This window comes from Schistocerca cancellata, chromosome 5, assembly GCF_023864275.1.
Source record: "Schistocerca cancellata isolate TAMUIC-IGC-003103 chromosome 5, iqSchCanc2.1, whole genome shotgun sequence".
Taxonomy (NCBI): domain Eukaryota; kingdom Metazoa; phylum Arthropoda; class Insecta; order Orthoptera; family Acrididae; genus Schistocerca; species Schistocerca cancellata.
This window is the reverse complement of record NC_064630.1, coordinates 823,512,294-823,529,784: the sequence shown is the minus strand read 5'-3', so window position 1 is coordinate 823,529,784 and position 17,491 is coordinate 823,512,294.

The window sequence follows — 17,491 nt, the reverse complement described above, 5'->3', positions numbered from 1 at the left end:
ATTTCATAGCGACGTAATTTCTGTGTTAATTCGTCATTGTGAGTTATCGACGGATGCAATAAAGAAGGAATAGTGCATCCGAAAAGAGATACTCGCCTCCCAATACAAGATCCTGTCGTTGCCATAGAAACGTTCCTCGATTTAGAAAGAGAAGGCATAGAACCTATAGTATTTCATAGCGACGCAATTTCTGTGTTAATTCGTCATTGTGAGGGATCGACAGATGCAATAAAGAAGGAATAGTGCATCCGAAAAGAGATACTCGCCTCCCAATATAAGATCCATTCGTTGCCATAGAAACGTTCCTCGATTTAGAAAGAGAACGCATAGAACCTAAGGAATATCATAGCGACGCAATTTTTGTGTTAATTCGTCATTGTGAGTTATCGACGGATGCATTAAAGAAGGAATAGTGCATCCGAAAAGAGATACTCGCCTCCCAATATAAGATCCTGTCGTTGCCATAGAAACGTTCCTCGATTTAGAAAGAGAAGGCATAGAACCTATAGTATTTCATAGAGACGCAATTTCTATGTTAATTCGTCATTGTGAGGGATCGACAGATGGAATAAAGAAGGAATAGTGCCTCCAAAAAGAGATACTAGCCTCCCAATATAAGATCCTGTCGTTGCCATAGAAACGTTCCTTGATTTAGAAAGAGAAGGCATAGAACCTATAGTATTTCATAGCGACGCAATTTCTGTGTTAATTCGTCATTGTGAGGGATCGACAGATGCAATAAAGAAGGAATAGTGCATCCAAAAAGAGATACTCGCCTCCCAATATAAGATCCTGTCGTTGCCATAGAAACGTTCCTTGATTTAGAAAGAGAAGGCATAGAACCTAAGGAATTTCATAGCGACGCAATTTTTGTGTTAATTCGTCATTGTGAGTTATCGACGGATGCAATAAAGAAGGAATAGTGCATCCAAAAAGAAATACTCGCCTCCCAATACAAGATCCTGTCGTTGCCATAGAAACGTTCCTCGATTTAGAAAGAGAAGGCATAGAACCTATAGTATTTCATAGCGACGCAATTTCTGTGTTAATTGGTCATTGTGAGGGATCGACGGATGCAATAAAGAAGGAATAGTGCATCCGAAAAGAGATACTCGCCTACCAATATAAGAACCTGTCGTTGCCATAGAAACGATCCTCTATTTAGAAAGAGAAGGCATAGAACCTATAGTATTTCATAGCGATGCAATTTCTGTGTTAATTCGTCATTGTGAGGTATCCACGGATGCAATAAAGAAGGAATAGTGCATCCAAAAAGAGATACTCGCCTCCCAATATAAGATCCAGTCGTTGCCATAGTTACGTTCCTCGATTTAGAAAGAGAAGGCATAGAACCCATAGCATTTCATAGCGACGCAATTTCTGTGTTAATTCGTCATTGTAAGGGATCAACGGATGCAATAAAGAAATAACAGTGCACCCGAAAAGAGATACTCGTCTCCCAATAGAAGATCATTACGTTGCCATAGAAACGTTCCTCGATTTAGAAAGAGAAGGCATAGAACCTATAGTTTTTCATAGCGACGCAATTTCTGTGTTAAATCGTCATTGTGAGTTATCGACGGATGCAATAAAGGAGGAATAGTGCATCCGAAAAGAGATACTCGCCTCCCAATATAAGATCCTGTCGTTCCCATAGAAACGTTCCTCGATTTAGAAAGGGTAGGCATAGAACCTATAGTATTTCGTAGCGACGTAATTTCTGTCTTAATTCCCTATTGTGCGGGATCGACGGATGCAATAAAGAAGGAATAGTGGTTCTGAAAAGAGATACTCGCCTCCCAATATAGGGTCCTGTCGTAACCATAGAAACGTTCCTCGATTTACAAAGAGAAAGCATAGAACCTAAGGTATTTCATAGCGACGCAATTTCTGTGTTAAATCGTCATTGTGAGTTATCGACGAATGCAATAAAGAAGGAATAGTGCATCCGAAAAGAGATACTCGCCTCCCAATATAAGATCCTGTCGTTGCCATAGAAACGTTCCACGATTTAGAAAGAGAAGGCATAGAACCTAAGGTATTTCATAGCGACGCAATTTCTGTGTTAATTCGTCATTGTCAGTTATCGACGGATGCAATAAAGAAGGAATAGTGCATCCGAAAAGAGATACTCGCCTCCCAATATAAGATTCTGTCGTTGCCACTGAAACGTTCCTCGATTTAGAAAGAGAAGGCATAGAACCTATAGTATTTCATAGCGACGCAATTTCTGTGGTAATTCGTCATTGTGAGGGATCGACGGATGCAATAAAGAAGTAATAGTGCATCCGAAAAGAGATACTCGCCCCCAATATAAGAACCTGTCGTTGCCATAGAAACGTTCCTGTATTTAGAAAGAGAAGGCATAGAACCTATAGTATATCACAGCGGTGCAATTTCTGTGTTAATTCGTCATTGTGAGGTATCCACGGATGCAATAAAGAAGGAATAGTGCATCCGAAAAGAGATACTCGCCTCCCAATATAAGATCCAGTCGTTGCGATAGTTACGTTCCACGATTTAGAAAGAGAAGGCATAGAACCCATAGTATTTCATAGCGACGTAATTTCTGTGTTAATTCGTCATTGTGAGTTATCGACGGATGCAATAAAGAAGGAATAGTGCATCCGAAAAGAGATACTCGCCTCCCAAAACAAGATCCTGTCGTTGCCATAGAAACGTTCCTCGATTTAGAAAGAGAAGGCATAGAACCTATAGTGTTTCATAGCAACGCAATCTCTGTGTTAATTCGTCATTGTGAGGGATCGACAGATGCAATAAAGAAGGAATAGTGCATCCGAAAAGAGATACTGGCCTCCCAATATAAGATCCAGTCGTTGCCATAGAAACGTTCCTCGATTTAGAAAGAGAAGGCATAGAACCTATAGTGTTTCATAGCAACGCAATCTCTGTGTTAATTCGTCATTGTGAGGGATCGACAGATGCAATAAAGAAGGAATAGTGCATCCGAAAAGAGATACTCGCCTCCCAATATAAGATCCTGTCGTTGCCATAGAAACGTTCCTCGATTTAGAAAGAGAAGGCATAGAACCTATAGTATTTCGTAGCTACGCAATTTGTGCCTTAATTCCCTATTGTGCGGGATCGACGGATGCAATAAAGAAGGAATAGTGCATCCGAAAAGAGATACTCGCCTCCCAATATAAGGTCCTGTCGTTGCCATAGAAACGTTCCTCGATTTAGAAAGCGAAGGCACAGAACCTAAGGTATTTCATAGCGACGCAATTTCTGTGTTAAATCGTCATTGAGAGTTATCGACGGATGCAATGAAGAAGGAATAGTGCATCCGAAAAGAGATACTGGCCTTCGAATATAAGATCCTGTCGTTGCCATAGAAACGTTCCTCGATTTAGAAAGAGAAGGCATAGAACCTAAGGTATTTCATAGCGACGCAATTTCTGTGTTAATTCGTCATTGTGAGTTATCGACGGATGCAATAAAGAAGGAATAGTGCATCCGAAAAGAGATAATCGCCTCCCAATACAAGATCCTGTCGTTGCCATAGAAACGTTCCTCGATTTAGAAAGAGAAGGCATAGAACCTATAGTATTTCATAGCGACGCAATTTCTGTGTTAATTCGTCATTGTGAGGGATCGACAGATGCAATAAAGAAGGAATAGTGCATCCGAAAAGAGATACTCGCCTCCCAATATAAGATCCATTCGTTGCCATAGAAACGTTCCTCGATTTAGAAAGAGAACGCATAGAACCTAAGGAATATCATAGCGACGCAATTTTTGTGTTAATTCGTCATTGTGAGTTATCGACGGATGCATTAAAGAAGGAATAGTGCATCCGAAAAGAGATACTCGCCTCCCAATATAAGATCCTGTCGTTGCCATAGAAACGTTCCTCGATTTAGAAAGAGAAGGCATAGAACCTATAGTATTTCATAGAGACGCAATTTCTATGTTAATTCGTCATTGTGAGGGATCGACAGATGGAATAAAGAAGGAATAGTGCCTCCAAAAAGAGATACTAGCCTCCCAATATAAGATCCTGTCGTTGCCATAGAAACGTTCCTTGATTTAGAAAGAGAAGGCATAGAACCTATAGTATTTCATAGCGACGCAATTTCTGTGTTAATTCGTCATTGTGAGGGATCGACAGATGCAATAAAGAAGGAATAGTGCATCCAAAAAGAGATACTCGCCTCCCAATATAAGATCCTGTCGTTGCCATAGAAACGTTCCTTGATTTAGAAAGAGAAGGCATAGAACCTAAGGAATTTCATAGCGACGCAATTTTTGTGTTAATTCGTCATTGTGAGTTATCGACGGATGCAATAAAGAAGGAATAGTGCATCCAAAAAGAAATACTCGCCTCCCAATACAAGATCCTGTCGTTGCCATAGAAACGTTCCTCGATTTAGAAAGAGAAGGCATAGAACCTATAGTATTTCATAGCGACGCAATTTCTGTGTTAATTGGTCATTGTGAGGGATCGACGGATGCAATAAAGAAGGAATAGTGCATCCGAAAAGAGATACTCGCCTACCAATATAAGAACCTGTCGTTGCCATAGAAACGTTCCTCTATTTAGAAAGAGAAGGCATAGAACCTATAGTATTTCATAGCGATGCAATTTCTGTGTTAATTCGTCATTGTGAGGTATCCACGGATGCAATAAAGAAGGAATAGTGCATCCGAAAAGAGATACTCGCCTCCCAATATAAGATCCAGTCGTTGCCATAGTTACGTTCCTCGATTTAGAAAGAGAAGGCATAGAACCCATAGCATTTCATAGCGACGCAATTTCTGTGTTAATTCGTCATTGTAAGGGATCAACGGATGCAATAAAGAAATAACAGTGCACCCGAAAAGAGATACTCGTCTCCCAATAGAAGATCATTACGTTGCCATAGAAACGTTCCTCGATTTAGAAAGAGAAGGCATAGAACCTATAGTTTTTCATAGCGACGCAATTTCTGTGTTAAATCGTCATTGTGAGTTATCGACGGATGCAATAAAGGAGGAATAGTGCATCCGAAAAGAGATACTCGCCTCCCAATATAAGATCCTGTCGTTCCCATAGAAACGTTCCTCGATTTAGAAAGGGTAGGCATAGAACCTATAGTATTTCGTAGCGACGTAATTTCTGTCTTAATTCCCTATTGTGCGGGATCGACGGATGCAATAAAGAAGGAATAGTGGTTCTGAAAAGAGATACTCGCCTCCCAATATAGGGTCCTGTCGTAACCATAGAAACGTTCCTCGATTTACAAAGAGAAAGCATAGAACCTAAGGTATTTCATAGCGACGCAATTTCTGTGTTAAATCGTCATTGTGAGTTATCGACGAATGCAATAAAGAAGGAATAGTGCATCCGAAAAGAGATACTCGCCTCCCAATATAAGATCCTGTCGTTGCCATAGAAACGTTCCACGATTTAGAAAGAGAAGGCATAGAACCTATAGTTTTTCATAGCGACGCAATTTCTGTGTTAAATCGTCATTGTGAGTTATCGACGGATGCAATAAAGGAGGAATAGTGCATCCGAAAAGAGATACTCGCCTCCCAATATAAGATCCTGTCGTTGCCATAGAAACGTTCCACGATTTAGAAAGAGAAGGCATAGAACCTAAGGTATTTCATAGCGACGCAATTTCTGTGTTAATTCGTCATTGTCAGTTATCGACGGATGCAATAAAGAAGGAATAGTGCATCCGAAAAGAGATACTCGCCTCCCAATATAAGATTCTGTCGTTGCCACTGAAACGTTCCTCGATTTAGAAAGAGAAGGCATAGAACCTATAGTATTTCATAGCGACGCAATTTCTGTGGTAATTCGTCATTGTGAGGGATCGACGGATGCAATAAAGAAGTAATAGTGCATCCGAAAAGAGATACTCGCCCCCAATATAAGAACCTGTCGTTGCCATAGAAACGTTCCTGTATTTAGAAAGAGAAGGCATAGAACCTATAGTATATCACAGCGGTGCAATTTCTGTGTTAATTCGTCATTGTGAGGTATCCACGGATGCAATAAAGAAGGAATAGTGCATCCGAAAAGAGATACTCGCCTCCCAATATAAGATCCAGTCGTTGCAATAATTACGTTCCACGATTTAGAAAGAGAAGGCATAGAACCCATAGTATTTCATAGCGACGTAATTTCTGTGTTAATTCGTCATTGTGAGTTATCGACGGATGCAATAAAGAAGGAATAGTGCATCCGAAAAGAGATACTCGCCTCCCAATACAAGATCCTGTCGTTGCCATAGAAACGTTCCTCGATTTAGAAAGAGAAGGCATAGAACCTATAGTGTTTCATAGCAACGCAATCTCTGTGTTAATTCGTCATTGTGAGGGATCGACGGATGCAATAAAGAAGGAATAGTGCATCCGAAAAGAGATAATAGCCTCCAAATATAAGATCCTGTCGATGCCTTAGAAACGTTCCTCGATTTAGAAAGAGAAGGCATAGAACCTATAGTATATCACAGCGGTGCAATTTCTGTGTTAATTCGTCATTGTGAGGTATCCACGGATGCAATAAATAAGGAATAGTGCATCCGAAAAGAGATACTCGCCTCCCAATATAAGATCCAGTCGTTGCCATAGTTACGTTCCTCGATTTAGAAAGAGAAGGCATAGAACCCATAGCATTTCATAGCGACGCTATTTCTGTCTTAATTCCCTATTGTGCAGGATCGACGGATGCAATAAAGAAGGAATAGTGCATCCGAAAAGAGATACTCGTCTCCCAATATAAGGTCCTGTCGTTGCCATAGAAACGTTCCTCGATTTAGAAAGAGAAGGCATAGAACCTATAGTATTTCATAGCGACGCAATTTCTGTCTTAATTCGTTATTGTGCGGGATCGACGGATGCAATAAAGAAGGAATAGTGCATCCGAAAAGAGATACTCGCCTACCAATATAAGGTCCTGTCGTTGCCATAGAAACGTTCCTCGATTTAGAAAGAGAAGGCATAGAACCTAAGGTATTTCATAGCGACGCAATTTCTGTGTTAATTCGTCATTGTGAGTTATCGACGGATGCAATAAAGAAGGAATAGTGCATCCGAAAAGAGATACTCGCCTCCCAATATAAGATCCAGTCGTTGCCATAGTTACGTTCCACGATTTAGAAAGAGAAGGCATAGAACTCATAGTATTTCATAGCGACGTAATTTCTGTGTTAATTCGTCATTGTGAGTTATCGACGGATGCAATAAAGAAGGAATAGTGCATCCGAAACGAGATACTCGCCTCCCAATATAAAATCCTGTCGTTGCCATAGAAACGTTCCTCGATTTAGAAAGAGAAGGCATAGAACCCATAGCATTTCATAGCGACGCAATTTCTGTGTTAATTCGTCATTGTAAGGGATCGACGGATGCAATAAAGAAGGAATAGTGCATCCGAAAAGAGATAATAGCCTCCAAATATAAGATCCTGTCGATGCCTTAGAAACGTTCCTCGATTTAGAAAGAGAAGGCATAGAACCTATAGTATTTCATAGCGACGCAATTTCTGTGTTAATTCGTCATTGTGAGGGATCGACAGATGCAATAAAGAAGGAATAGCGCATCCGAAAAGAGATACTCGCCTCCCAATATAAGATCCAGTCGTTGCCATAGTTACGTTCCACGATTTAGAAAGAGAAGGCATAGAACTCATAGTATTTCATAGCGACGTAATTTCTGTGTTAATTCGTCATTGTGAGTTATCGACGGATGCAATAAAGAAGGAATAGTGCATCCGAAAAGAGATCCTCGCCTCCCAATATAAGATCCTGTCGTTGCCATAGAAACGATCCTCGATTTAGAAAGAGAAGGCATAGAACCTATAGTATTTCATAGCGACGCAATTTCTGTGTTAATTCGTCATTGTGAGGGATCGACAGATGCAATAAAGAAGGAATAGTGCATCCGAAAAGAGATACTCGCCTCCCAATTTAAGGTCCTGTCGTTGCCATAGAAACGTTCCTCGATTTAGAAAGCGAAGGCATAGAACCTAAGGTATTTCATAGCGACGCAATTTCTGTGTTAAATCGTCATTGAGAGTTATCGACGGATGCAATAAAGAAGGAATAGTGCATCCGAAAAGAGATACTCGCCTCCCAATATAAGATCCTGTCGTTGCCATAGAAACGTTCCTCGATTTAGAAAGAGAAGGCATAGAACCTAAGGTATTTCATAGCGACGAAATTTCTGTGTTAATTCGTCATTGTGAGTTATCGACGGATGCAATAAAGAAGGAATAGTGCATCCGCAAAGAGATATTTGCCTCCCAATATTTGATTCTGTCGTTGCCATAGAAACGTTCCTCGATTTAGAAAGAGAAGGCATAGAACCTATAGTATTTCGTAGCTACGCAATTTCTGCCTTAATTCCCTATTGTGCGGGATCGACGGATGCAATAAAGAAGGAATAGTGCATCCGAAAAGAGATACTCGCCTCCCAATATAAGGTCCTGTCGTTGCCATAGAAACGTTCCTCGATTTAGAAAGCGAAGGCACAGAACCTAAGGTATTTCATAGCGACGCAATTTCTGTGTTAAATCGTCATTGAGAGTTATCGACGGATGCAATGCAGAAGGAATAGTGCATCCGAAAAGAGATACTGGCCTTCGAATATAAGATCCTGTCGTTGCCATAGAAACGTTCCTCGATTTAGAAAGAGAAGGCATAGAACCTAAGGTATTTCATAGCGACGCAATTTCTGTGTTAATTCGTCATTGTGAGTTATCGACGGATGCAATAAAGAAGGAATAGTGCATCCGAAAAGAGATAATCGCCTCCCAATATAAGATTCTGTCGTTGCCATAGAAACGTTCCTCGATTTAGAAAGAGAAGGCATAGAACCTATAGCATTTCATAGCGACGCAATTTCTGTGTTAATTCGTCATTGTGAGGGATCGACAGATGCAATAAAGAAGTAATAGTGCATCCGAAAAGATATACTCGCCTCCCAACATAAGAACCTGTCGTTGCCATAGGAACGTTCCTCTATTTAGAAAGAGAAGGCATAGAACCTATAGTATTTCATAGCGATGCAATTTCTGTGTTAATTCGTCATTGTGAGGTATCCACGGATGCAATAAAGAAGGAATAGTGCATCCGAAAAGATATACTCGCCTCCCAATATAAGAGCATGTCTTTGCCATAGAAACGTTCCTCGATTTAGAAAGAGAAGGCATAGAACCTATAGTAATTCATACCGACGCAATTTCGGTGTTAATTCGTCATTGTGAGGGATCGACAGATCAAATAAAGAAACGATAGTGCATCCGAAATGAGATTCTCGCCTCCCAATATAAGAACCTGTCGTTGCAATAGAAACGTTTCTCGATTTAGAAAGAGAAGGCATAGAACCTATAGTATTTCATAGCGACGCAATTTCTGTGTTAATTCGTCATTGTGAGGGATCGACGGATGCAATAAAGAAGTAATAGTGCTTCCGAAAAGAGATACTCGCCTACCAATATAAGAACCTGCTGTTGCCATAGTAACGTTCCTCAATTTAGAAAGAGAAGGCATAGAACCTATAGTATTTCATAGCGATGCAATTTCTTTGTTAATTCGTCAGTGTGAGGTATCCACGGATGCAATAAATAAGGAATAGTGCATCCGAAAAGAGATACTCGCCTCCCAATATAAGATCCAGTCGTTACCATAGTTACGTTCCTCGATTTAGAAAGAGAAGGCATAGAACCCATAGCATTTCATAGCGACGCTATTTCTGTCTTAATTCCCTATTGTGCAGGATCGACGGATGCAATAAAGAAGGAATAGTGCATCCGAAAAGAGATACTCGTCTCCCAATATAAGGTCCTGTCGTTGCCATAGAAACGTTCCTCGATTTAGAAAGAGAAGGCATAGAACCTATAGTATTTCATAGCGACGCAATTTCTGTCTTAATTCGTTATTGTGCGGGATCGACGGATGCAATAAAGAAGGAATAGTGCATCCGAAAAGAGATACTCGCCTACCAATATAAGGTCCTGTCGTTGCCATAGAAAAGTTCCTCGATTTAGAAAGAGAGGGAATAGAACCCAAGGTATTTCATAGCGACGCAATTTCTGTGTTAAATCGTCATTGTGAGTTATCGACGGATGGAATAAAGAAGGAATAGTGCATCCGAAACGAGATACTCGCCTCCCAATATAAAATCCTGTCGTTGCCATAGAAACGTTCCTCGATTTAGAAAGAGAAGACATAGAACCCATAGCATTTCATAGCGACGCAATTTCTGTGTTAATTCGTCATTGTAAGGGATCGACGGATGCAATAAAGAAGGAATAGTGCATCCGAAAAGAGATAATAGCCTCCAAATATAAGATCCTGTCGATGCCTTAGAAACGTTCCTCGATTTAGAAAGAGAAGGCATAGAACCTATAGTATTTCATAGCGACGCAATTTCTGTGTTAATTCGTCATTGTGAGGGATCGGCAGATGCAATAAAGAAGGAATAGCGCATCCGAAAAGAGATACTCGCCTCCCAATATAAGATCCAGTCGTTGCCATAGAAACGTTCCTCGATTTAGAAAGAGAAGGCATAGAACCTAAGGAATTTCATAGCGACGCAATTTTTGTGTTAATTCGTCATTGTGAGTTATCGACGGATGCAATAAAGAAGGAATAGTGCATCCGAAAAGAGATACTCGCCTCCCAATATAAGATCCTGTCGTTGCCATAGAAACGTTCCTCGATTTAGAAAGAGAAGGCATAGAACCTATAGTATTTCATAGCGACGCAATATCTGTGTTAATTCGTCATTGTGAGGGATCGACGGATGCAATAAAGAAGTAATAGTGCATCCGTAAAGAGATACTCGCCTACCAATATAAGAACCTGTCGTTGCCATAGAAACGTTCCTCTATTTAGAAAGAGATTGCATAGAACTTATAGTATATCACAGCGATGCAATTTCTGTGTTAATACGTCATTGTGAGGTATCCACGGATGCAATAAAGAAGGAATAGTGCATCCGAAAAGAGATACTCGCCTCCCAATATAAGATCCAGTCGTTGCCATAGTTACGTTCCACGATTTAGAAAGAGAAGGCATAGAACCTATAGTATTTCATAGCGACGCAATTTCTGTGTTAATTCGTCATTGTGAGGGATCGACAGATGCAATAAAGAAGGAATAGTGCATCCAAAAAGAGATACTCGCCTCCCAATATAAGATCCTGTCGTTGCCATAGTTACGTTCCTTGATTTAGTAAGAGGAGGCATAGAACCCATAGCATTTCATAGCGACGCAATTTCTGTGTTAATTCGTCATTGTAAGGGATCGACGGATGCAATAAAGAAGGAACAGTGCACCCGAAAAGAGATACTCGTCTCCCAATATAAGATCCTGTCGTTGCCATAGAAACGTTCCTCGATTTAGAAAGAGAAGGCATAGAACCTATAGTATTTCATAGCGACGCAATATCTGTGTTAATTCGTCATTGTGAGGGATCGACGGATGCAATAAAGAAGTAATAGTGCATCCGAAAAAAGATACTCGCCTACCAATATAAGAACCTGTCGTTGCCACAGAAACGTTCCTCTATTTAGAAACAGAAGGCATAGAACCTATAGTATTTCATAGCGATGCAATTTCTGTGTTAATTCGTCATTGTGAGGTATCCACGGATGCAATAAAGAAGGAATAGTGCATCCGAAAATTGATACTCGCCTCCCAATATAAGATCCAGTCGTTGCCATTGTTACGTTCCTCGATTTAGAAAGGGAAGGCATAGAACCCATAGCATTTCATAGCGACGCAATTTCTGTGTTAATTCGTCATTGTAAGGGATCGACGGATGCAATAAAGAAGGAACAGTGCACCCGAAAAGAGATACTCGTCTCCCAATAGAAGATCATTCCGTTGCCATAGAAACGTTCCTCGATTTAGAAAGAGAAGGCATAGAACCTATAGTATTTCATAGCGACGCAATTTCTGTGTTAATTCGTCATTGTGAGGGATCGACAGATGCAATAAAGAAGGAATAGTGCATCCAAAAAGAGTTACTCGCCTCCCAATATAAGATCCTGTCGTTGCCATAGAAACGTTCCTCGATTTAGAAAGAGAAGGCATAGAACCTATAGTATTTCATAGCGACGCAATTTCTGTGTTAATTCGTCATTGTGAGGGATCGACGGATGCAATAAAGATGGAATAGTGCATCCGCAAAGAGATATTCGCCTCCCAATATATGATTCTGTCGTTGCCATAGAAACGGTCCTCGATTTAGAAAGAGAAGGCATAGAACCTATAGTATTTCATAGCTACGCAATTTCTGTCTTAATTCCCTATTGTGCGGGATCGACGGATGCAATAAAGAAGGGATAGTGCATCCGAAAAGAGATACTCGCCTCCCAATTTAAGGTCCTGTCGTTGCCATAGAAACGTTCCTCGATTTAGAAAGCGAAGGCATAGAACCTAAGGTATTTCATAGCGACGCAATTTCTGTGTTAAATCGTCATTGAGAGTTATCGACGGATGCAATAAAGAAGGAATAGTGCATCCGAAAAGAGATACTCGCCTCCCAATATAAGATGCTGTCGTTGCCATAGAAACGTTCCTCGATTTAGAAAGAGAAGGCATAGAACCTAAGGTATTTCATAGCGACGAAATTTCTGTGTTAATTCGTCATTGTGAGTTATCGACGGATGCAATAAAGAAGGAATAGTGCATCCGACAAGAGATAATCGCCTCCCAATATAAGATTCTGTCGTTGCCATAAAAACGTTCCTCGATTTAGAAAGAGAAGGCATAGAACCTATAGTATTTCATAGAGACGCAATTTCTGTGTTAATTCGTCATTGTGAGGGATCGACAGATGGAATAAAGAAGGAATAGTGCATCCAAAAAGAGATACTCGCCTCCCAATATAAGATCCTGTCGTTGCCATAGAAACGTTCCTCGATATAGAAAGAGAAGGTATAGAACCTAAGGACTTTCATAGCGATGCAATTTCTGTGTTAATTCGTCATTGTGAGTTATCGACGGATGCAATAAAGAAGGAATAGTGCTTCCGAAAAGAGATAATCGCCTCCCAATATAAGATTCTGTCGTTGCCATAGAAACGTTCCTCTATTTAGAAAGAGAAGGCATAGAACCTATAGTATTTCATAGCGACGCAATTTCTGTGTTAATTCGTCATTGTGAGGGATCGACAGATGCAATAAAGAAGGAATAGTGCATCCAAAAAGAGATACTCGCCTCCCAATATAAGATCCTGTCGTTGCCATAGTTACGTTCCTTGATTTAGTAAGAGGAGGCATAGAACCCATAGCATTTCATAGCGACGCAATTTCTGTGTTAATTCGTCATTGTAAGGGATCGACGGATGCAATAAAGAAGGAACAGTGCACCCGAAAAGAGATACTCGTCTCCCAATATAAGATCCTGTCGTTGCCATAGAAACGTTCCTCGATTTAGAAAGAGAAGGCATAGAACCTATAGTATTTCATAGCGACGCAATATCTGTGTTAATTCGTCATTGTGAGGGATCGACGGATGCAATAAAGAAGTAATAGTGCATCCGAAAAAAGATACTCGCCTACCAATATAAGAACCTGTCGTTGCCACAGAAACGTTCCTCTATTTAGAAACAGAAGGCATAGAACCTATAGTATTTCATAGCGATGCAATTTCTGTGTTAATTCGTCATTGTGAGGTATCCACGGATGCAATAAAGAAGGAATAGTGCATCCGAAAAGAGATACTCGCCTCCCAATATAAGATCCAGTCGTTGCCATTGTTACGTTCCTCGATTTAGAAAGGGAAGGCATAGAACCCATAGCATTTCATAGCGACGCAATTTCTGTGTTAATTCGTCATTGTAAGGGATCGACGGATGCAATAAAGAAGGAACAGTGCACCCGAAAAGAGATACTCGTCTCCCAATAGAAGATCATTCCGTTGCCATAGAAACGTTCCTCGATTTAGAAAGAGAAGGCATAGAACCTATAGTATTTCATAGCGACGCAATTTCTGTGTTAATTCGTCATTGTGAGGGATCGACGGATGCAATAAAGAAGTAATAGTGCATCCGAAAAGAGATACTCTCCTCCCAATATAAGAACCTGTCGTTGCCAAAGAAACGTTCCTGTATTTAGAAAGAGAAGGCATAGAACCTATAGTATATCACAGCGATGCAATTTCTGTGTTAAATCGTCATTGTGAGGTATCCAGGGATTCAATAAAGAAGGAATAGTGCATCCGAAAAGAGATACTCGCCTCCCAATATAAGATCGAGTCGTTGCCATAGTTACGTTCCACGATTTAGAAAGAGAAGGCAAAGAACCCATAGTATTTCATAGCGACGTAATTTCTGTGTTAATTCGTCATTGTGAGTTATCGACGGATGCAATAAAGAAGGAATAGTGCATCCGAAAAGAGATACTCGCCTCCCAATATAAGATCCTGTCGTTGCCATAGAAACGTTCCTCGATTTAGAAAGAGAATGCATAGAACCTGAGGAGTTTCATAGCGACGCAATTTTTGTGTTAATTCGTCAATGTGAGTTATCGACGGATGCATTAAAGAAGGAAAAGTGCATCCGAAAAGAGATACTCGCCTCCCAATATAAGTTCCTTGTCGTTGCCAAAGAAACGTTCCTCGATTTAGAAAGAGAAGGCATAGAACCTATAGTATATCATAGCGACGCAATTTCTGTGTTAATTCGTCATTGTGAGGGATCGACGGATGCAATAAAGAAGGAATAGTGCATCCGCAAAGAGATATTTGCCTCCCAATATATGATTCTGTCGTTGCCATAGAAACGTTCCTCGATTTAGAAAGAGAAGGCATAGAACCTATAGTATTTCGTAGCTACGCAATTTCTGTCTTAATTCCCTATTGTGCGGGATCGACGGATGCAATAAGGAAGGAATAGTGCATCCGAAAAGAGATACTCGCCTCCCAATATAAGGTCCTGTCGTAGCCATAGAAACGTTCCTCGATTTAGAAAGCGAAGGCACAGAACCGAAGGTATTTCATAGCGACGCAATTTCTGTGTTAAATCGTCATTGAGAGTTATCGACGGATGCAATTAAGAAGGAATAGTGCATCCGAAAAGAGTTACTGGCCTTCGAATATAAGATCCTGTCGTTGCCATAGAAACGTTCCTCGATTTAGAAAGAGAAGGCATAGAACTTAAGGTATTTCATAGTGACGCAATTTCTGTGTTATTTCGTCATTGTGAGTTATCGACGGATGCAATAAAGAAGGAATAGTGCATCCGAAAAGAGATAATCGCCCCCGAATATAAGATTCTGTCGTTGCCATAGAAACGTTCCTCGATTTAGAAAGAGAAGGCATAGAGCCTATAGTATTTCATAGCGACGCAATTTCTGTGTTAATTCGTCATTGTGAGTTATCGACGGATGCAATAAAGAAGGAATAGTGCATCCGAAAAGAGATACTCTCCTCCCAATATAAGAACCTGTCGTTGCCAAAGAAACGTTCCTGTATTTAGATAGAGAAGGCATAGAACCTATAGTATATCACAGCGATGCAATTTCTGTGTTAAATCGTCATTGTGAGGTATCCAGGGATTCAATAAAGAAGGAATAGTGCATCCGAAAAGAGATACTCGCCTCCCAATATAAGATCGAGTCGTTGCCATAGTTACGTTCCACGATTTAGAAAGAGAAGGCAAAGAACCCATAGTATTTCATAGCGACGTAATTTCTGTGTTAATTCGTCATTGTGAGTTATCGACGGATGCAATAAAGAAGGAATAGTGCATCCGAAAAGAGATACTCGCCTCCCAATATAAGATCCTGTCGTTGCCATAGAAACGTTCCTCGATTTAGAAAGAGAATGCATAGAACCTGAGGAGTTTCATAGCGACGCAATTTTTGTGTTAATTCGTCAATGTGAGTTATCGACGGATGCAATTAAGAAGGAATAGTGCATCCGAAAAGAGTTACTGGCCTTCGAATATAAGATCCTGTCGTTGCCATAGAAACGTTCCTCGATTTAGAAAGAGAAGGCATAGAACTTAAGGTATTTCATAGTGACGCAATTTCTGTGTTATTTCGTCATTGTGAGTTATCGACGGATGCAATAAAGAAGGAATAGTGCATCCGAAAAGAGATAATCGCCTCCGAATATAAGATTCTGTCGTTGCCATAGAAACGTTCCTCGATTTAGAAAGAGAAGGCATAGAGCCTATAGTATTTCATAGCGACGCAATTTCTGTGTTAATTCGTCATTGTGAGTTATCGACGGATGCAATAAAGAAGGAATAGTGCATCCGAAAAGAGATACTCTCCTCCCAATATAAGAACCTGTCGTTGCCAAAGAAACGTTCCTGTATTTAGAAAGAGAAGGCATAGAACCTATAGTATATCACAGCGACGCAATTTCTGTGTTAATTCGTCATTGTAAGGGATCGACGGATGCAATAAAGAAGGAACAGTGCACCCGAAAAGAGATACTCGTCTCCCAATAGAAGATCATTCCGTTGCCATAGAAACGTTCCTCGATTTAGAAAGAGAAGGCATAGAACCTATAGTATTTCATAGCGACGCAATTTCTGTGTTAATTCGTCATTGTGAGGGATCGACGGATGCAATAAAGAAGTAATAGTGCATCCGAAAAGAGATACTCTCCTCCCAATATAAGAACCTGTCGTTGCCAAAGAAACGTTCCTGTATTTAGAAAGAGAAGGCATAGAACCTATAGTATATCACAGCGATGCAATTTCTGTGTTAAATCGTCATTGTGAGGTATCCAGGGATTCAATAAAGAAGGAATAGTGCATCCGAAAAGAGATACTCGCCTCCCAATATAAGATCGAGTCGTTGCCATAGTTACGTTCCACGATTTAGAAAGAGAAGGCAAAGAACCCATAGTATTTCATAGCGACGTAATTTCTGTGTTAATTCGTCATTGTGAGTTATCGACGGATGCAATAAAGAAGGAATAGTGCATCCGAAAAGAGATACTCGCCTCCCAATATAAGATCCTGTCGTTGCCATAGAAACGTTCCTCGATTTAGAAAGAGAATGCATAGAACCTGAGGAGTTTCATAGCGACGCAATTTTTGTGTTAATTCGTCAATGTGAGTTATCGACGGATGCATTAAAGAAGGAAAAGTGCATCCGAAAAGAGATACTCGCCTCCCAATATAAGTTCCTTGTCGTTGCCAAAGAAACGTTCCTCGATTTAGAAAGAGAAGGCATAGAACCCATAGTATATCATAGCGACGCAATTTCTGTGTTAATTCGTCATTGTGAGGGATCGACGGATGCAATAAAGAAGGAATAGTGCATCCGCAAAGAGATATTTGCCTCCCAATATATGATTCTGTCGTTGCCATAGAAACGTTCCTCGATTTAGAAAGAGAAGGCATAGAACCTATAGTATTTCGTAGCTACGCAATTTCTGTCTTAATTCCCTATTGTGCGGGATCGACGGATGCAATAAGGAAGGAATAGTGCATCCGAAAAGAGATACTCGCCTCCCAATATAAGGTCCTGTCGTAGCCATAGAAACGTTCCTCGATTTAGAAAGCG